The sequence below is a fragment of the Pteropus alecto genome, unplaced genomic scaffold, assembly GCF_000325575.1.
Source record: "Pteropus alecto unplaced genomic scaffold, ASM32557v1 scaffold21, whole genome shotgun sequence".
NCBI lineage: Eukaryota > Metazoa > Chordata > Mammalia > Chiroptera > Pteropodidae > Pteropus > Pteropus alecto.
In genome coordinates this window covers 27,207,869-27,217,390 of record NW_006436282.1, presented here as the reverse complement: position 1 = coordinate 27,217,390, position 9,522 = coordinate 27,207,869, and the positions used below count along the sequence as shown (strand labels likewise).

At 38.9% G+C, this 9,522-nt stretch overlaps 1 pseudogene; it reads left to right on the top strand.

The window, feature by feature from the left end:
- Positions 1 to 4,162: 4,162 nt before the first annotated feature.
- On the top strand, positions 4,163 to 5,780 carry LOC102892758 (annotated as a pseudogene).
- Positions 5,781 to 9,522: the final 3,742 nt, after the last annotated feature.

Here is a 9,522-nt window from a genome sequence, read left to right as displayed (position 1 = left end):
AGAAAAAAAAAAAAAAAGATCTCCTGCCATAAAGTACTAGCCTGACTGTAAGGGCAGCGGGAGCTAAGCAGATTATTAGAAGGCTGTTGCCATCTTTGGAGAGAGAGAAGCTAAGTGCCTGAATTAAATTTCTGGTTATGAAAACTGAAAACAGGGAAGCACTTCATGAGTGACCTCAGAGATCAAATCTAGCCAATTTGGTAAATCCAGGAAATTTAGGATGAGGGACATGGTGAATTCTAGGAAATGCGTGTGGGTGAGGAGTTCAGAAAGGGCACAGTAGGATAGCCTGTGTCTGCTCCGTGCCGACTGTAGCCTCAGCTGGGAACATTCTAGTGGCTGGCAGGCCTGGAACAACTGAGGTCTGGAATCATTGGGGCAGGTTTTTTTTGTTTTTTGTTTTTTGTTTTTTTGGGGTTTTTTTTGTTTGTTTGTTTTGGTCTTGGAACACTTTCACATGTTTAAAAATTATTCCGGCCTCAAAGGGTCTTTGTTTATGTGGATTATAAACATCGCTACTCACCATACTAAAAATTAAGACAGAAATTTATTTTAAATGTATTTAAAATAGCTGAGATAAGCTTTTTAATTGATATCATATGTAACTTTTTAAATAAAAAAAGCTGTATTTTCCAAAACAAAAAAGTGAAAAGAGTAACATTATTTTACATTTTTTTGCAAAAACCCTTAATTTCCGACTTAATAGAAAACATTCAGTTTTTCATAATTGCTTCTGTGCCCCGTGTTATGATATCTCGTTTTGATTGAAATGTATGAAGAAAACCTGATTTTATACAGAGGTAAAGTTGGAAAAGGAGGGACGTTTTAATAGCCTCTTCAGATAAATGTGAATATTCTCTTTCAGTACAATACAAAATTTTACAAGAGGTATTTTCTTAAGGTTCTGTTGCAGTGTGGAATCCGAAACTGCATTAGGGAGCATTTTGCTCTCTCTCGCATTAAAATCCATTGACATATCTTTCACTTTGAATGGATCTTTTACTCATGAATAATTTTTATAATGTGCACAGGTCATTAGGAAAATATTGTTTCATTGAGCTAGGCAGATCTTGCAAATGTTGGTATATTTCATCATAAAAATTAAAGAATGACATTAATTAAAATCATCACCCATCTCATCAGAAAAATCTTGGGGAGCTATTAAGCTAATAGTGGCAGATATAAACTAAAAATTCTTCGTCGACGATCAATAGTCATGTTTTTCTTTGAAGTAGTTCTTTCTTTTTGGAGAAAATAATTTGCAAGTGTCTAATGAGGATTAACCATAGTTTTTCAGTCATTCTTTCCTGTAAAAATTGGTATTTAGTGAAAAAAGCGCCTCATTCAGCCCACTACGCAATCGCACAAGTGCTTTTTCTTGAGACAAGCAGCAGACTTTGTACGCAGCGATGTCCTTTATGCCTATTTATGCACCTCTTGTCACATAGCATATTAAAAAGATGAGTACTAAAGGATCTTGGTTTAACAAAATTAATATTTTTTCCTGCATCGCCAAGGATATTCTTAAGTGACAATGACCTTATTTTTTCTTTTACTGCAAGGGTATGGTAGCGAAGAATTTAAAGAGTGTTAGGATAAGGTGGAGGCTCTGCCTTGGTTTGTGCTAAGCCATCAGCGGTTTTTGCAGAACTTCAAATATCAACACAGTGCAAAAGGCAAATAACGTGTTAGCACTATTAAATAGTTTTAAACATACTTCGACCTCGCAGACTCCTTGAAAGAAGCTCACTTGCCCTGAGAGGTCCATGCACTAACTTTGTGAATCACTGATCTTCATTTATTATTGAGCTGGGATGATGTGAAGACAGGCTCCACTGACATGATTGACAGGCATGTCTCTACTTGGCTTCTTCATATAGCTGGGTTTCCATATAGCATGACAGCTTCAGAGTAGTTAGACATCTTAAATGGTACCTTAGTGAATGTCACAGCAGGCAAGGCAGACACTGAATGGCCTTTTATGATTTAGCCTCCGCAGTGACATAGCCTAATTTTTATCATATTCTATTGTTTAAGTAGTCACAAGCTCAAGGGGATGAGGCACTTACTCCCACCTCTCCATGGGAAGAAGAGTACTAAAGAATTTGCGGCCAGGTTTTAAAATTTCTATAGACTGATTTTGGCCATGAATTATTTATAGTCCTCCACTCTTCAGAATACACTCGCCCTGCCAAAGACCTCTCTCAAAATCGCAACCCATTAGAGAATCAGGCTTAAGATTAAGAATCGCATTATCTAAATCGGGTCTAGGTGTGGATGGGGTTCCTGGTTGGGTTCCTTGGTATGATCCTTCTAGATCTGAAGACTTATGGCCTGAAGAGACCAGTTATCTGCCCTAAAATCACCCAGCATACAGTAATTGTCAGGCATAAGACAGCATAACTGACATTTCAGTTTACAAAGAGGGAAAATGGGAAGCACATAGCAGACACTCATCTTCAGTAATCCTAAAATTTGACAGTGCTCCTCTCACCAGTTTTTTGATTAGAATCCAGTCCTACTCCCTGATCTACGGCCACCATTAGGCTGTCCACTGTACTCTTAATTGTGCCAACTCAGCTTTCCTGTTCCACAGAAATGGCCTGTGTTTGTAGCTGGGTAGTTTATTTTTCAGCGTCTTCCTGTCCATAGAAATGTGAGTGTTGAAAGGTCTCTTTTTATTTTATTCTTAGTCTGGCTTTTCAGCTATTTAAGTTCATATTTGTAAATACAGTCCTAGATCCTCTGTTTATTAATATGTGAAGGCAACGTTTGCCAGTGGGATGTAGGATTTAATTGGTTAGGCATGGTCCCTGCCCTCATGGAGACTAGAATCTAATTGGACAGCTTTCATTGTTGAGATTCAGGCTGGGTAAGAAAAATACAAGTCTCTGCAGAACATAGGTCAGAAGAACAGACTTCTTCTTGGAGGTCAAAGAAGCTTTCTTAAAGAAATTGCATGTAAGCTAAGCTCTGTCAGATGAGCAAAAATTAACTTATTAATGTGTGTGCTAATCCCGTTTCGGCGCAATATATACTTGGGCATTAAATTGACACCTTCTGATAGCTCAAGACAGCTTTTGTATTTTTTAAATATGAATCTAAAACAACCCAAAAGGTCTGCACCTTTATCCTAATATCACGCATCTCACCAATGTAGAGGGGAGAGATTGTCTTCTCTTTCTGTTGCAGAAGTCGTCATTATTATAATTTCATCCTTACACAACTAGATCTATATGCCGCAATATTACCAGTAGGAAAGCACGCATATGCTCACACGAGTGATTATTCCTCATCATTTGATCTCTTCCATCAAAAGGATGGAAATAGATAAGAATAAGGAGCATAGCTTATGGTTATGGGCCTAGTGCCTGTGATTAAATATTTAACAAGGTTCCATTGGAAGCCTACATTTTTAGGGATTTATTGTTCTGATATCAAATTTGCTGGGATTAAACTAGGCCGACAGCAACTTTTTATTTTCTAAACCTAGTTTAAATTGGTCTGCCTGTTTTATGTTATGGGACTTAAAAAAACCACCATGGTATTTCTAGTCTTCAATTACATCTGAGCTTCTTTTACTCAGTGCCTGCCTGAATTTAAAAAGTAATAATAATAATAAAATAAAAAGATAGGTTTATAGACGTGTATTTCATGATAGAAAACAAGAGGACAAGCTAGGTTTCTGGTAATTGGATGGTTTTCAACTAATCGTATTTTCTTCTTTTCACAAAGAATTGTGCGGTGCGTGTGAACTGGGGCTTTCTGCTTGGTGTATTTAGCACTGTTTCTGCTTCTCCATCGATTGATTTTATCTCCACAAGTAGGTTGATTGATCTTTCTTTCTTTTGGATATTTGCAGCTCCTGGCTTTTAATTTGCCTTAGCATTAGAATAGACGTTTGTAATAGTATAGATTTTGTTTTGTTTTGCCTAGAAATTTAACACTTTTTATGCAGTGTCTTTTGTAAGTAACTAATTCTAATAGCTTGAACTTAAAAAACACACCTCCTCCCTTCATTTTTAATAAAAAGCATAAATGAGACAATTAAAGAGTATTATTTTATTATTGCCTATTAAACAAGAGATTGGATACAAGAAAAAAAGGCAATATGATCAGAGTATGTATAGGCACGTCACAATCCTTGCTTACCAGAGCTAAGATGCTCACTATGTTTCAAACTGAAAGTTTAGTATATTATAATTCCTCACAGAGTAACAATTGTATGAAGCTCGATATGACTAGAAATTTTATTACAAAAAGAAATTAGAAAACTGAAATAGATTAAATAAAGATGGATCTTTGGGGGGTGAAGGAAGAAAAAGAAAGTGAGTGAAAGCTCAAGGCCACTTTGAAAGTTTGAACTCAAATACCCATTGAGATAATAGTGAAAGACGAGATACGTAGAAAAAGGAAGGAAGCAGACATCGGACGGGGAAGGAGGTGTTGGATGGCACCGGATTGCCAGAAAGACTATCCTGTGCAGCCAACATACAGTTGGGAAACTGACACTTCAACTTGGTAGGCATCAAGACTGGAGATACAGAAGTCACTTGCAGAGAGGTGACATGCATAAGCTGGCCCAGGATCTGAGGGATTAAAGACAGAGCAGAGCAGACCCATGAACTTGTCCACTGTGCCATGTCTATATTAACAAGGAGGAAGAAGGAATGGGAGCCGGAAAAGTTACAACGTAAGTTGACTGAGGAAAGAGGGGACTTGAGGGGACTTGAGGCGACTTGCCCGAGCACGTCCCAAGGCAGAGTTGGTTTTGCGGATTGCCACTGGTGATCCCAAAGCAGTCTGTCGCCTCAGTGTTAAGTCTATGCCACACTCAACACCAGCAGGCTTCCTTCGGAATGGGTGAGAGAGCTAAATATTGATGTCACTGGTGTCGGCTTCCATGTGGGAAGTAGCTGTACTGATCCTGAGGCCCGCAGGCAGGCCATCTCTGGTGCCCACTGTGTCTTTGACATGGGAGCTGGTTGGCGGTGGCTTTCCTGGAACCGAGGATATGAAGCTTATATTTGAAGAGATCGCCAGGGTAATCAACCCAGCACTGGACAAGTGTTTTCCATCAGACTCAGGAGTGACACTCGGAGCAGAGCCAAGCAGATATTATGTTGCATCAGCGTTCATGCTTGCAGTCAGTATCATTGCCAAAAAAAAAAAAAAAAAAAAAAAAAAAATATTAAAAGAAGAATTTAAAACCATCAATTATTCAACTAAAAAAAAAAAAAAAAAATCGTATTAAAGGAACAAACAGGCTCTGATAATGGTGAGTCGAGCGAAAAAGCCTTTATGTATTATGTGAATGATGGAGTATGCAGACCATTTAATCGCATCCTCTCCTCTATGATCATGCACATGCGAAGGCCACTCTGCAGAAGAGGCCCACACCGGATGAGAAGCATTACTCGTCCAGCGTGTGGGGACCAACACGTGCTGGCCTGGAACGCTGTAGCTTGTCTGAGATGCATGTGGGCGACCGGATGCTCTTTGAAAAAACACAGGTGCTTACACCGTTGCCGCCGCTGCTGCTGTCCGTCGGTTCCAGGGGCCGACCATCTACCGTGTGACGTCAGGGCCGGCATGGCAAGTGATGCAACGAATTCAGAACCGGGACTTCGCACCCGAAGTGGAGGAGCAGGATGTCAGCACCCTGCCCGTGTCGTGCCCGGGAGAGTGCGGTGAAACGCCACCCGGCAGCCTGCGCTTCTGCTGGTACCAGTGTGAAGACAGATGCCATTCTGGTCGCTGTTGCTGCGAGCGTAGCTTGAATTAAGGGATTTGGGGGCATTTAACTTAATCACTGCTAGTGTCGAAATGTCTTTGTAAGTTGGGTTGGCACAGATGGAATAATATGGAAGACAAGGAGATGGGGTCCCACTTATCTGTGTTCCTATGGCTACTATTTGAATATTTGTTTTATATGGATTTTTATTCACTCTTCCGACATGCTACTAAAGAGGGCCCCTCAGCTGCTGAGCAAGCGTTTGTAGCTTGGACATTGGCAGAACGGGCCAAAAGCTTAGTGTTGTGGCCTGTTTTAAAAACAAAGTATCTTGAAATTAAAACAAAACAAAACAAAACAAAACATATGCCCACTGTAAGTCTCTACGTAGGCTGGCATAGATGTGTGGACATTTTCTGTAGAAAACAGACTCTGCTGGAGATATCCACTATAGAGAGATGAAAAAATTCAATTCCTTATTTAAGGAAGCTTGTAATGATAGAATTATAAACTAGAGATTTTCTAGATATAATCTTTTTAGAAATTGTTTGATGAAGATAAGACAGAACAGATAGCGAGACAGTATTAGATCTGAGAATGAGTAAGGGTTTTTTCTTTTTAAATGGACACAGTTTGTAAACTTATTTTTCTTATAGCAGATGTAGATTTCATATACAATTTCCTGAGTCAAAGCATTTCTCCATTTGGCTTTGTGGGAGATAATTGAATGCAAAGATCAGCTGAACTCTGGAGGCAATTAACATCTGATTTAAATTTAGTCTTCCATGGAGCTTGGGTGATTAGACTACCACTTAGCAGGAATATATCCGTCAAATATCCAGGGGGCATGCACACCTGTTATCGCTACAGCTGGTTTGCAAATTTCACTGCTGCTTCATATAAATAAAGCAATAAAATGAATAAACAGCGTTTCAGAAGCATATTATGATATCATTGTAGGGTGTTTTGAAGATTTGTGCATTTCTTCATAAATTAATACAGTATATTTGTTAAAATGATATAGTAACATTTAAAGAAAACATATGCTCAGCAAGTAATTGACTCATTATGGAATGTAAAATTCATCTACAAATTAAAATGTTTTTCCTTACTACAGATATTAAACCTCTGTCTTACAGAAAATGAGTGAACAGGCTGGAAAATGAACCCTGCAAATGAATATTTAGGTGCTATCTATGAATATGATGCCAAAAATATAGCAAATTGATTCCTTTTGAAAACAAATAACAGTAAATTCAAAAGGCAAAGCGTCAAACCATATATTTCATCTTTTTATGTTCTGGCTGAATTGCGAAAGGGTAGAGTCTGTGTAATAAATGTTTCCTGTGAGGGCCAAAGGAAATATTTTTTAAACAATCATTTTTGTAAACTATAGAGGGAAGCTATTGATAAACTACATTGAGGATGAGACTAGCATCAAATAGACATATAAGAATATACACATCCAACAATAGTTGTTGTCAACCATGGTGTATGTACTGTGCTATCTCATAAAAGTCTATTTTAAGATAATAAATTATGGTTATATGATAAAGTAGAAATAAAGAAAAGAGCATGTAAAACTTTTTTCCCTAAAATGATGATAGGAACAGCCAGATCCAATAATATATTATATGACGTCACCTTCCCTCCTTGTTACACATGATCAACAGAAAATGAGGAATCAGTGTTTATGACGTGGAACAGGGGAATTCAGTGCCAAAGTAAAATGTTACTGGACGATGTTAAATGGGCCAGGAAGGCTTTACTTAAAGCTGTCGCCACAGGGGAGAAGAGAACTCGACTCCACTGAAACAAAAGTCTAAAAAGGTGTTTAAGGGTTTGGGTGAGAGGGAGGTCACAGTCTACCTGTGTATGCCGATTGAGTTTATCCAAAGGAAAAGTAAGCTTTCTCCCGTCTTTCTGACGGAATGTAGTTTAATAACTTGAAACAAGAAGCCCCTGCAGAAGCTGGGCTCCTGTCCTCCCGCAAATGGAGAAACAGGGCAGTTCTCTATCTTCCTTCAGGATTTACATTTCTAATAGACGGTTCCCAGGTCCTTGAGAAAGACATCCCTGGGCTGTAAACCGGGCGAGAGGCCTTAACGTAATTTATATTCTAAAGGGGCAGAGACAGGATTTATAATTACAATTTTTCTAAAGTAAAGGTTCTAAAGAAAGGAGGTCAGGGTCCCAGAGTCGGGAAGAAGTCTGTCTGCAGGTCTGTGAAACTGAGGAGGCGTTTCAAGGCCTTGGTCATCAGGAACCACAGGTTCATAAGGATCCCTCACCTCAGATGTCTGTAAAGGGAACATTTCTTGAATGCATGAATAAAAAATCGGGATATTGATTCACTATTTCTGCTCTTATAGAAAACAGTGTTTCTCATCCTTTTTCCACCTTATGGCTCACGCAAGAAATGCTAATATTTGAATGACTCTCTGGACTAAGCTCAGGGTCAGATCAGACTTGCTCAGCCTCGAGGAGCCCCGCCCAGTTGCCCTGAGGGGTAACATCTCAACATCCCAACAATCTCTTCTAGAAGGTTCTATAGAGAACTAACTTTAGAGGAGTAGATAGTGGAAGTGCAGGTTAACTGAAATAACATTGTTTTCCTCATCCCTGTTTCTCCTTCGCAGGTAAGAACGATGCCCTGACTTTGCATCTCATTGTTCCACCTCCTCCTTCTGGTCCCCGGTCTGGCTTCTTCCTGTCTATCCAAACGTCTGTTCCCTCCTGGTACACACTCTCCCAGCTAGAAACGGACCCTCAGTGGGTGCTTTCACAGTCATGATAGCATTTCCTTCAGCTTATCCAGACGCCAGCCATAACCCCACACCCTGTCTCCCTTCCTCCATTACCCTTTCTTTAATTGTTCCATCCTTCATTGATTTCTCCCCTTCGAATGTTTGTTGGTTGTTATTGACTGTAGAATTTGTTTTAGCACTTCATTCAGTATTGATAGGAGGCCGGTGACGATTGTTCTATAGGTTTATCCCAGGTCTACAGAATGAGATTGTTTTCTTCTCATCAGAGTAGGATTTTGATGAACACTCGTTGAATTCAAAACAGAGAAGAAAAGTAAGTGATATCACTTCAGGTTTACTTTAAGAAAATTTAGCAATAACAGTACTATAACAAATAGTCTTGACAATATAAAGTGATCTTTCTATCCAGCACAGGGCTAGATTAATACACCAGCTATAGCCAAAAAACACAACTGATGTGCAATGTACTTATGTATTCTGATTAATAAAACAATCTAGATGGCTGAATCAAATGTAACTACAAAATATCAATTCAGTGAGCCGTATAACATTCTGAGGAGATGTAGCCAAAATTTCCTCTTCACTATTTACTTGTTAAGTGAGGCACTTATTTTTTTCCCTATAACATTCTGAGGAGATGTAGCCAAAATTTCCTCTTTCCACTATTTACTTGTTGAGTGAGGCACTTATTTTTTTTCCCTGTTAATGCAAAGTATGTTCTTTCCTTTGTTTGCAAGGGTGTCAGATTCCTGGCTATAGATTTAAGGATGGCACCTCTGACGGCTCTCTATTTGGAGATGCTCCAAATAAAAAGATACAAAGAGACAGCCCAGTTTGCCTATTTCTTCACCTCTTTCAATGACTGGGTAAAGCTAAATTTTTCTCCCTGAGACCAGTGACCTATAATATGCTTTTGGGATGGCAAATGAATGCACATCTAATATCTTACTATCAATTTTCCATCCATATTAAACCCACTATGATTTGGTATATCTGTTATGCTCTTTTAAAAATTAATTT